Source organism: Salminus brasiliensis, chromosome 25 (genome assembly GCF_030463535.1).
Source record: "Salminus brasiliensis chromosome 25, fSalBra1.hap2, whole genome shotgun sequence".
In the NCBI taxonomy this organism is placed as follows: domain Eukaryota; kingdom Metazoa; phylum Chordata; class Actinopteri; order Characiformes; family Bryconidae; genus Salminus; species Salminus brasiliensis.
In genome coordinates this window covers 28,773,072-28,785,942 of record NC_132902.1, presented here as the reverse complement: position 1 = coordinate 28,785,942, position 12,871 = coordinate 28,773,072, and the positions used below count along the sequence as shown (strand labels likewise).

Sequence of the window (12,871 nt, the reverse complement as noted above, 5' to 3'; positions counted from 1 at the left end):
GCTTACCAAGCGTTAGCACATGCTGTTTACCTTCGTGTCTCTGATCCCTGCTTTGTTCTACTGTGTTCTGATTTCTGGTTTTGGATTTTGGGTTGTTTATGGTTACTGATTTAGTCTCGCTCATGTCTGCTCAGCTTTGCTTACCATGCTCTCCTTTGTTTCCTGCGCCTTCAGTGCTGCTCCAACTCCTTGCATTAAAGTATTCTTAATGTTTTACACCTCGAGCCTCTGGTTTGTCACTTCACCGTTCCACAGATCTTCATTATTAGTGTTATTTGTTTATTTCATTATCTGCTGCTGATCCCCAGAAGGACACTGACCTCCAGAGCATCAGGATTAACTGAAGCTCTTCCAGACTATGGAGATCCTGCTTAGGTCCTCATGGATATGAGCTGGTTCACTCAGATCCAGGAGAGCTTGACAAATGAGTTATTGTGAAACAAAGCAGAGTAAATTCAACCACTCTCAGAAACTTCAAAGGAAACAAGTCGATAATCTGTTTACAAACAAAACACACTCACTCTGACTGTAATCTACTCACTTACTTTGATTACCTGACCTTCGCTGACTCACTAAGATTAACTCTAATTTACTCAGACTTTGACTCACTATAACTGTGACTGACTTTGACTCGCTCTTATCCTGCCTTACAATGACTCCCTAAGATTAACTCTATCTAACTCCTGACTCCCTCTGATTGACTCGCACTCTAATTCACAGATTGATTCTGATTCACTGTGTGTCTGAGCCTCAGTGCTACAGAGACGAGGCTTTATCTTTTCTCCATTATTTAGAGAATCTGTTTGACGATTTAGCTAAAATCTGAAAATAACAGCCTACAATCCAGATGTTAATGAACTGGGATTAATGTATAAAACTGACAAGAGTCTAAAACCAAAATAGGAAGCAATAAAATAAACAACAAAGGAGGCAATAAGAGAGCGGCAGGCTTTGGGGTTCGGAGGGTTTATGTCACTGCATTAAAAGCTGCTCTAACTGTCAGTGTGAAAAGTGAAGAGTCAGCACAGACGAAGTGTTTGAATCGACGCTGTGGAGAAATGGAGAAGATAAATAAAAGTGTTTATTTAGATGCTCATAGCGGGCCGTTCATTTCCTCATGACCTCCTGAAGTTCTCCACCGTGGATCTAAAGAAACTACAAACAGCCTCGAAGGACAAAGCGGGAGCTGTGAAATGCAAACACACACCTTTGTCTCTCCGTAATGAAAGCGCCGTTCTCCAGCTTAGGGACGCATTTCCATAAAGATTGGTGTTTAAAAGCAGGGAGGCACTGAGGGAAATCTCATTTGTCTCATTCATGCTTTGTGTCGTCCAAATTGTGGCTTTCTCTCTTTTCTCCTCCTGCAGCCGTCGAGTTAAACAGCCCAGAGCCGCCGAGCAGAATTATCAAAAAGCAATTTTCTAAAACGTAATGCAGTAGTTATTTATTCATGTACAGAACACACACTCCATCGACCAGGAAGCGCTTTCACTCCTGCAGCGGGAATATAAACCAGTCCTCCCAGCGCTCTGATGGGTTAGTGGGCTCTGACCTCTCTGTGCAACTGTCTCTTAACACACACTGACACCAACCGCGCACACACTCCACAGGGTGGACAGATGATGTCCATCAGACGGATTTCACGGTGGAAAGGTTCAGGCCTCCACACTCTGAGCTCCTGTTGCATTCTGCAGCTTTAAAAAAAAATTGATGACACCGAAACAAACATGTAAACAAACGCGTAAACAAACATGTAAACAAACGCATCAGCCAGGAGGACGAGCGTCCCTCATTATATGAACAAAGGATGTGGGGTGGGGCATCTGGGATGTGTAGATCTTAAAACCACTACAACTTTAAAGCTTCTGAACGCTTTTTTGATTTGGTCTTGGTGTGTATATAAACTGTCTTTACTAAAGAACCCTTATAGAACAGAGTGTTGTTATATTACAACTAGTACATTGATGAGGGTCAGTGGATCCTGAAGGGGGCGTTATAGAGTCAGACCATGATGTGTACTGCTGAAAGGGACTGGTCTCCTACACAGCTCCTGTGAATGTCTTGGTTCAGCTGTGTTCTTAAAACCGAAGATCTTAGTGGAGTTGCTGAGTATTAATATGTGTGTGTGTGTGTGTGTGTGTGTGTGTGTGTGTGTGTGTGTGGGTTGGGGTGGGGAGTGACCTCAGGATTGCAGAGCAGACAATCACTGTCTAATGTTTACAAAGACCTGTGTCCTGTAGAGGACCGGTGTCCTGTAAAACCCTGCATTGCTGTTACTGTGTTGTGTAAACTGGAATAGAAGCTTCGCTTTATCCTTGTTTGTTTGTTTGTTTGTTTGTTTTTCTTCTTTCTACTTTCACTCCGCAGACTTCGCTCTCCCCTCCTTCCTCTCTCTGTTCAGACGCCCCTAAATCACTTCATCCATCAATCCAGCTTTCTCTCCCCAGAATGGAGCAGTTTAGAGAGGGAGCGAGAATGCAGGACTAATGAAGCAAGAGAGAGAGAGAGAGGGGGGGGGGGGGGGAGAGAGTGAAAGGAGGACCTTCCTCACCTCCTTCATTTCCCTCCACCCTCTCCATCTTTTCCATCTCCTTCACCCTCTTCATGTCCTCCATTTCTTCCACCTCCTCCATCTCTTTTGCCTCCTTCATCTCATCCACCTTCTCTATCTCCTTTACCCCTTTATCTCCTCTATCCTCTTCCTTCATCAGCTCCATCTCCATCTCAGTCACCTCCATCTCCTCCTCCACCCCTTCAACTTATCCACCTCCTTCATTTCCTTTACCTCCCCCCTTCCTTTCTCCATTTCCCCACAATCTGCTTCACCTCCTTCTGCTCCCCTCTGCATCACCTCCCTCATTTTCTCCATTTTTCTGACTGTTATTGATTTATTATCTTTTTACTGAATAATTTTAATAACAATCTGATTGATGTAGCAGCACTTTTCCTCATCCCCATCCTCCCCCCTCTTCCTCATGCTCATCCCCCCTCAGCTACACAGAACTAATCTATAATAATTAAACATGAGTTGTGGGTTCAGCACTGTACAGCAGGACACACACACACACACACACACACACACACACACACACACACAGTGGGAAAACAAATGGAGGCTGCAGCAATCGACAGACCCTGTGTAATTAATAACAGTGTGGATGTTGGAGAAGATGGGAGGTGCTGGGGAACGAAGGCGGCTGTAACGAGCAGACTGATGACTTTATCTACGTAGCTTCGCTTTATTGGAGGAAAGCTTGTAAATCAATTTTAGCGTTTGTTCTAACAATGTTTGATTAATTTAATTTGATTCTGTTGTGCTGCTCGTAACTCAGGACGTAAACAGATGGTGAACAAAGAGGAGGTAGAGAGAGTCAGTGTGTCAGGCAGACAGGTGTGTGTGTGTGTGTGTGTGTGTGTGTGTGTGTGTGAGAGAGAGAGAGAGAGAGAGAGTTACTGGTTTGAGGCTCTGCTGATGAATTTTGAGGTTGTCTTCCTTTTTCATTATTCCATCCCCTTTGGCCAGTCTATCAGTTCCAAACCAGCAAGATGCTCCCACCACCATGTTTAACAGTTAGTCCAGCGTTTCTTAGTGCAGCATGAGTGCCTCACTCCTCCACACATCTTTGTCTCATCTGACCATAAACGTTCCTCCAGAAGGCTTCTTCTGGTTGGTCAAACCAGTGAGTGCTGTCAATCAAACCCTTTTATGTGGCACAGAGAAGCTTCGACCATGGTTTTATAGCAGTGCAAATAACCAGACAAAGAACAGTGTATATATGGAGATATAACTGTTTACTGTTCTATAGAAATATGGCCTTTAGTAGGGAACCCCTGAAGAACCTGTTTTAAGTAGTTTAGGGTTTGAGAGAGGGAGCTGATTGTTCTGAAGTTCAACTTACACAGACAGACGCAGACACAGGGAGATGGACAAGAAGACACAGACAGACAGAAACATAGACAGACAGACACAGACAGACAGAAGGTAACACAGACACGGGAGCTCCCTGAAACGCTGGCGTCCATCTGCTCTACCGTCCAAAAACCTGAGTGATCGCGTGGAAGCAGCGAGACGACAGCTCCAGCATCTCAGTGTACTACAATTCCCTGTGTCTGTGAACCCCTGGACCTGCGGCCTTATCTAAGAAACATTAATTACCAAAAGCTAAACTAAACAGATGAGTTTCAGCTTAGATTTAAAGACTGAGACTGTGTCTGACATTATCTGGAAGGTTATTCCAGAGCTGGGGGGCTTTATAAGAAAAGGCTCTTCCCCCTGCTGAGGTCTTCTGAATTTTGGGAACGAGTAAGAGTCCAGCCCCGTAAGATCTAAGTAGTCTTGATGGTTCGTAATACGTAATAAGATCCCCCATGTAGGGCTTTATATGTTAATAGAGGAATTTTATAATCAGCGCTGAACTGAACTGGGAGCAGTGCAGTGCTGATAGAACTGATGTGGTAAAATTTTCTAGTTTTATAATGGAAGCATCAGCCAAGTCTAACATTAAGTCTGATAGTTTATTTCTAGAGTCTTTTGGACCTAAAAGGAGAAGCTGGGTTTTGTCACTGTTTAGAAGAAGGAAGTCATGTGACATCCAGAGTTTTATATCCTTTACACAGTCCTCCATTTTCTGTAATCTAAATTTATCGTCAGGTTTGGCTGATATACACAGCTGTGTGTCATCTGCATAACAGTGGAAATGAATGTCATGTCTGCTTATAACTGAGCCCAGTGCTAACATGTATAATGTAAATAATAGCGGTCCTAGAATAGAGCCTTGAGGAACTCCATATCTTACTTCTGTGTAATTTGAAGATAAATCTACCTTTATGAACTAATAGCACTAATAGAACTGTTCCTGTGATTCCAATCATGTTCTCTAATCTTTCTAGTAGAATAGTGTGATCTACTGTATCAAAGGCTGCACTGAGGTCCAGTAGGGCATTAATCACTGTCTAGCTGTCAGTTCCCTCAGATCATCATTTTTTAAACACAATATGTTAAGAAACAAAGACCAGCTGATTATATACGTCTTCCATCATGACTTGGCTGATCCTGTTCTGCGTGATTGGTAGTTTAAGATGCTGGGGGCGGGACAGCGTGCGGGGGCGAGACAGAAATGCAAGGTTTCATTGGTTTAAGAAAAGACTACATCAGCAGAACATGGATGAATAAAAGAATCCCTGACCCTAACCATACCAGAGCTTACTGCTGTTCTGAGGGCTCGTCAACGTGGGTTTTACTGAGTCCCTCTAAAACTCCTCTACAACAAACAGCTGGATCTCACAGAGGACAAAGAGATTTTAGGAGAAACAGTGTGTTCATGTTGAATTCCTTCAATGAAGCCACTGATGTGAAACTGTCTGAGACTGAGAAGGACTTGTATGTGAAACACATGAATCTCAGCTGCCGTGCTGACAAATCAGAACAGAGGAGCTTCAACATCACTCTTTGTTTACGGTGAGTTCTTCCTCAGCTGGGTTTAGGGCTATTATTCAGCTTAAACACAGAACTCCGATACTGAGACTAACCCCAACTCTGAAACTGACCCTGCCACTGAGACTAACCCCGACAGACTAATCCTGACACTGAGCATAATATTTCTTCCATAAGCAATCAATCTTAAACCCACAGTGAATGAATAGATGATCAGTCTGTCTGAGAATTCTCCCTCTCTTTAAAACCTGGGAGCCGAATCACTGAATACATCATTTTCCACGATTCATCTTTTCTTTCTCTCTGTCTCACTCTACCTTGTGCCCCCCTCCCTCACCCCACTGCAAGTCTGGATCCGTCTGAAGCGATGATAATAAATAGACCCTCATAAAGACCTGGGGCTGTAATTCTAGTGAGAGAGAGAGAAGAGAGATAGACTGATTGATGGGGGTTGCTGTTCTAATTAAGGCTAGAATCCATAGGCTTTAAAACTGAATGAAACAGGCCTGAGCTGATATTGTAGAAATGCCTGGAATAAGCAGAGCGACCTGCAGTGCTTTCATTACAGCTATGAAGCGCAGTTAATGAGCTGCTGTATTTTATTACCGTCTCTAAACAGCACTAACTTGTCGAGAGTCTTTTTGTCAAGGGGTTCTTGTAAATTCACAGGGTCTTGAGGGAGATGACATTTATTTCGGTGTCTAAATAGGCAACAGAGGCGTGGCCAAAAGAAAGGAAATAAATGTCAGTTTCCAAAGAAACTGTTATAAAAATATCTACAGCCAGGTTTTGGTTCTGCAATTATGTTTCCCCAGCGCTGAGAGAGCGAGAGAGAGAGAGAAAGAGAGAGAGAGAGTAAATATCCCAGACAGTGTTTCTCACACTGGGCCTCTATGGGCTTCAAACATGGAAAGGAAATCAGTACACATGGATGAAACTGGATGGGAGATAAGGAATATAACCCAGCTTGTTTATTTACTCTGGAGTGATGGAGTTCTGGAGTGCACAACACAGCAAGCCTCACACACCTGGGCACATCCAGTACACTACAAATATATAAAAAGGTAAGATAAGTAAACCTCTGTGTATCTCTATCCTATAGTGTAGATCTCTGTACTGCCACATCATGATCATGATTCAGGAAAGAGAAGTCACCTGATAACTCCAGTGCTGAGGCTGGAGGATGCATTGTGTGCCCCTTAACTCTGAAGTACAAAGACCACAACATGAACAAATAAGGCTCAACACTGGACGATCTGCTGGTCACCATGGGCTGGTCTTTACCTCTTCAGAAATAAATGTTCTTGTTTACAGATTTAAGAAGCAGACCCATCATGCGATAGAAGCAACATGACTTTTGAAGTGCTGAGCTCTCCCTGACTGGCTGATGTGGTTTCCCTTTAAAATCCTACAGAGCTTAAGAAATATTTCAGAAATATTTGAACAGATTTTTGGGAAGAAACCTTGAAGAAAAGAAAGAAGCTGTTGCCCAAGTGTGAATTTGTTGTAGAGACAAATTGGGCTTCTTCATTGGGCTTCTACAGTACAATTCTTCACAGTTACCCATTCTTGGCAAAAGGAAGCTTCTCAAGAGGGCAATGTCTATCCGATCTGCACCAATATGTCCACTGGCAGTCCCACAGCAAGTTAGCCAAGGCCCCTGGAAGCACAGCCTGTCTCAAGGTCTTCCCTGAGGGCAGCTCCCTTCCTTCCACTGAAATATTCCCTCAGTGAACAGCAGGTGCTTTCTCAACAGGATCCTTCAGGTGCTTCCTTGGCTGACACAGAGCCAGGGATATTCCTCAAAGGCACTGGATCAACCTAGTAGGCCGCCTAGTTGTCCAGTTCTGCAGCATGGTTTGGTATCTGACTGGCTGCATCCTACTGATCTGCATTTTCACACAGAAGATGGTGAACTGGTGGTTAGCTAACTTGCCTCTCTTCTCTACTCTGTAGCCCCAAGAAACTGTGTGTGGCTGGTAAGGTTTCTTTGGTTACAGATTTAGGCTACACAAACAGTTTTGTGAACACCTACTCTTGGTTGGACAGACTTCAATAACATCATGAAGGTAGATGAAGAAACCAGCAAGACCAAACAGCATGCCATCAAAATCACAAAAGCCTATTGTCATGATGAAGGTAATCCTTTTATTGACCTATCTTTACTAATTACATACTTACTTACTTACTAACCACTTACTACCCCACTGACAAAACCTAGAGTGGGGTACCAGCAGAATTGCCTTACTGGCCAGCAGTTCTTCTGTTACGATTCCAATGTTCCATAAGAAAATGACCCGGATCCTTTTTACTGCACATGCAGTACGGTCATACATAGGAAAAACTGCTGTCCCACATGTCCACACATCTGCATAGTCCTTCTCCTCACATTTCTTCCATGACCAGTACAGTGCCAGTCACCACTTGGGTCTATCTGTATATGTTGCTTGTTGTCTGGTGTTGCTATACTGTTGTTTATTCTTGCTTCATTGTTCGGAGGCTCTTGTTTATTTGAAAAGAGAGGAAATAAACAAGAGCTATTTGCATTTTAATACTACATGATGCTAAATTAGCAGTGCTGAGGACTTCCTGAGAGAGTTGGAAACTGTGTGTTGATCTGATTCCCTCTGAGAAGCCAAGGCTCAGGGATTCCGCAGCAGAATCCAGAGTGGGTTTAGCATGTCTGAGAGTCGGACACAGTGCAAGAACACTCAGTGCTTCTCACATCTGATGAAAATGAAAATGGGACTCCTTCTATTAGGAGGGAGATTAGATGGCCATCTTCAACCTGGGGCACATCTGAAGTACCCTCTAAATGATCACACACTCACACTACCTCTGCCTCTCTCTGCCTCTTGTTGGATGCGCTATTTTTTCCCCCTTAGAGTGAGCATGAGTGTAAGCTCATTCAGAGCACAGTTTGGATCAGTAAGAGCTTATTATTGTTGAATCCAATCAGAGAAAGGATAAACACAGTGATGTGTGTCTGATATTCCTGTTCATGAGTTCATTGTTCAGAAGGAGGGTCTGATACTGACTGAATGAACAGCTATGAACGCTGGGATTTATTAAATCGCCTCATTACAGATCAGTTAAACTTCAGCAAGGATCTGGTTATTAATAGAGGAGAGGAGATTCAACTGTGCAAGCAGTGTCGGCTCAGGGTTCTACAGAGAAAGATTAAAGAACATTGTATCTCCAGTTTTTTTGTTTTGTTGTTCTGTACAGAACGTTATACTGCATGAAGATTTTATGATTTATGGAATGTAAATCTTTTTATATTTCTTCCATTTCAAACAAATGTTTTCTCTTCCTGTGATGTTCAGTCGTAATGATATGAAGCTCAGCTCTGATATCTTGAGTTACATGATTAAATTAAAGAAAAATAAAAAAACTAATTAGGCTTTAATTAATCACTGGTTTCCAACAAAAGATAAAGAGAAATGATCCTCCAGCATTCTTCGACTGTGAGGAACAGAGGAGAACAAATCCTGTAAGTGCAAAAAAGACCAGCTCTCAGTAACAGGTGTTTTTTTTTTCAGTGAAGACACACACTCATCTCCAGTCTTCCACCTAACATCAGAGCCGTGTTGACTGACTGCAGGTCTGAGAAACATCGGAATGACCGGCATCTGATTATCTTCCCAATCCAGACCAGAACCTGCACCACAAACCAGCAACTAAACTTTCAGAAGTGCAGCATTCTGTGTGTGTGTTTATTAATACTGTTGAGGACCCAGTGTGACTACACTTGTGTAATCATCTCTTTATGAATGTCGGCTTAAACGGAATATAAGAGCCTCAGGTGCCTGCAGTTCCCATGATGCTCTGTGTGTTTCTGATGTCTTATATATCTCCACTGTTCCTCAACTGTTCCTCTAACCTTTTACTATAAAATCCTTTCTGATGACATACCCAAAGCTTAGACTCTCCACTGAGCAGCTGCAATGACCTGCAGGACACTAACGAGCCGGGTTACAAGGCTGGGCCCTCCCAGGACTTTATCACACTTTCAACACAGTAGGATATCTGAAGTCACTTCAGCAGCTCACAGCCCTTCAGCTGGAGGTCATCAGGGGTCAGTTTCCAGCCATCTTCTGTTCTCCATCTATAATAAATCAGTGAGTATTCACAGTGATTTGTTTACATGGCCTTTCTTATCACCACCACTTTAAAATTCCAGCTTTCTTTTAGGAACTTTTGGTAAGGACCTCAAACCTCAAAAAGCCAAATCTAAATCCTATCTTTTAAGCTTCTAACAGGTTTCGTCCTGCGCTAGTCTAGCTAGCCATGGCTGATGCAACTACAGCAGTACCCCTCCCCTCACTAAACTCCTCACTAAACCCCTGTACTCTACACTATACTCTACCCTGCAGAGCTCAGAACCTCACAGGCTAGGAAAGCCTTCCAACACAGAGTCCTGAAGGACAATCCAGAAACACTCACAGCAGACTCCAGTCAAGCGGGAGATAAAACCACCATCACTAACCTCCTGCTGTACACAGAGCACAGTGAAGCCTGGCATAGTGCCATCTGTGCTCACTACAAGCACCTCAGAAAGAGGGGCATATGCAACGGGAGACAGATGGACGACAGAGACAGAGGACGGGGACAGCTTCCTGACTGTGAGCGTCTACCACAATGGAACCATCATGTTTTAGGGCATGTTTTCAGCTCTGTCCAGCAGGACTTTCAATTTCTCAAAGCACTGGCAAAGACTAAGAGAGAAACTGAGGAGACCAGCAGCAGCAGTGTACCCCAAGGTTCAGGAGGGGGGTGAGGGGAACAGACACACTCCTCAGAGAGCAGCACAGGACAGGGCAGCTCAGCACAGGGCAGCTCAGGACAGGGCAGCACAGGACAGGGCAGCACAGGACAGGGCAGCATAGGACAGGGCAGCTCAGGACAGGGCAGCACAGTGTTCCAGCTGAGAGAGAGGTAGAGCTGGTCGAACTTACGCAACTGCTTCTCTCCAACCCAGCAGCTAAAACACCAGCTGGACCTGTTAAACAACTCCCTGCTAGACCTTAAGAGACAGGTGCAGGAGCTTCAGCAGGACAGAGAGTCTCTGAGGAAGGAACTTATTGCAGTGAGAGAGGAGACACATCACAGTCTCTTAAAGACTTGAGAGAGGAACTAAGGAGCCTCAAAACCAGTCTGCAACCAGCGGAGCAAAGACCAGCCCACTGTGATACACAGCCCTCCCACATCCAGAACAAGTCCCGCCCACTTAGAGCTAGAAACTGCCAAAAGTACTTGGAATCTGCAAACCCTCAACAAAGACTCGCCCCTTCTGATCAAAGGACCACCCACTCCCAGCAACGCCCTGCCCATTCGGATAGCCAGCCGACTTCAACACCAAACCAGAGCAAAGTAAAAAAAACTAAAACACAAACATGCACACCTGCAGATGCTAATATAAACATTCTGATAGACTCAAATGGGAAGTTCTTAAAAGAGCAACAGCTCTTCCCAGGAAAGTTGCCAGGACCCATGATGCACTTTAGCTTCTCACTCACGCCATCTTAGGTAAGCCAGATCACATCAACGTCATCCACACTGGCACTAATGACCTGAGGGCACAGCAAGAGAGAGTAGCTGAAAGCATAAGAAGGGTAGCACAGACTGTCACAGAGACCTTTCCCACCACAAAGGTCTCCATCTCAACCATCCTGCCCAGGAGACACTTCCACCCTGCTACCATCCAGAAGGGAAATGCAGAAATAAAGTCAAATTTATTTGTAAATATTTTTACAACTGTTGTTGCCACAAAGCAGCTTTACATAATCAGTAATTAGTACAAGGCAGAAAAAAAGAAAGCTCTCACAGATGTGCATCAATGCAATATGCACCTGTTGCACCACCCAAACCTCAGCATCTACAATCTCCAAGACCATGTCCACCTTTGAAAAGACTGTGGGAACCTTTGCCCAAAAACCTAAAAGACGTGGTCCACTCAAGTCCATCCCCCTATGAAGTAGACCACCCAGCCTACATTAAATCAGGCCACTCTACCCACCATCAGCCAGGAAGATCAGCGGACACCCCGTCTCCCGCCACTTCCACCCCATGCCACCACACAGCAGTCCCACACCCAGAGCAGCTCCAGCACACTGGATCTTCACACCATGCAGACCTGCCAAACCCATTCTGCACTCCACCCCCCAGCGCCTAGGAAACTACACCTTCAGCCAGCACCCAATCTAATCCACCCGCATCCAGCACCTAGTCTGAAACACCCAGCACCAGGCCCCTGTGCGCAGCCTCAGAAGAAGCCCTACGCTTCTGCAGTGGAAAACCCAGCCTCCACCAGTGTTGCAGACCTAGGCAAGATCAAACAGCTGCTCATTAGCAGCAGACTGTTGTGCTAAGTGACAATCACTTTATACATAAATCACATAAATAAATAAATAAATAATTTATTAAAAACAAAATGAATAGCTAAAACTTGTAATATATTGTATAGAATAGATTGTAATTGCTGATGGTTGGTTTATTAATATGTATGCATATCAGCTTCACTACATAAGTTTATCTCCTCTTTAAAAACACATTTATATTTCTACCCTCAGTGTTAACCTGTTTAGAATGAACCCCCTGTCTGTCTCAATGTGGAACATTCAGGGCATACACTCATCCATCACTCACCCCTTTCTCCCACATTGGTGGAGAAGGCAGGTACCGCTCCTTGTAGGAGGTGAGGCTTAGAAGGCGTATACGCTTATTTTATAGACAATCCCTGAACGTTCTGAAACGGTGCAGTTCCTGTACCAGGTGCTCACCGCCATCTTGGATCATGGGTAATATATAATAATAATAATAAAAAGCTGATTATAAAAACTTTAGTACTCAGAATTCTTAACAAATGTATTGATAATTAATTAAATCATTATTGATCAGATCTGAGATTTTCCTGACCTGCTGTAATGCACTGTACTGCAGAGTATCAACTCTCAGATCTAAAGGCACCGCCTCCAGAACCACCTGCCGGTCCAGTTTATTACGTTTCAGCATCACAATGTACAAATGGCACCGTTCTATCAGCCTCTATATCACCCTTATCATGAGCAGTATTACCCATGATGCCAGTGGAAGCTGGTTTTGAGGTGTTTACGAGCTGCTTCTGAACATTTTAAGAGCTGCCGGGTTCTCCGGGCTAAATCACACTCGGTTCCACTGACACCTTTATGTGTCTGCCAGACAGAAAGGGTTAAACAATGCTGTGCTGGTGCTTTACTATCTCTGTCAGGACCACCCTCACCCCCTCATTCCTCCTGCAGAGTGACGCTGAGAAGTGTTCACAGTAAATCACTTTTATATCACACTGCCTCCGACACCCAGAGAGCTAATTCAATTACCTCTCGACACTCTGAGGAACCCGCAGAGAACCAAATCCTGAGAAACAACAGTGACGGCAGCAACTTTACAGTAAAGTAA

The 12,871-nt window shown here is 44.1% G+C and overlaps 1 long non-coding RNA gene across 1 annotated transcript in view; it reads left to right on the top strand.

The window, feature by feature from the left end:
* The first annotated feature begins 6,552 nt into the window (after positions 1 to 6,552).
* Positions 6,553 to 12,871, top strand: part of LOC140548251 (uncharacterized) — a 6,623-nt gene continuing 304 nt past the window's right edge. Inside the window, exons 1-3 of the long non-coding RNA XR_011978548.1 lie at positions 6,553 to 7,573; positions 8,977 to 9,555; positions 9,811 to 12,871. The exon at positions 9,811 to 12,871 is cut by the window's right edge and continues 304 nt beyond it. This is a non-coding gene — a long non-coding RNA (uncharacterized lncRNA). The remainder of the gene's footprint in view (positions 7,574 to 8,976; positions 9,556 to 9,810) is intronic.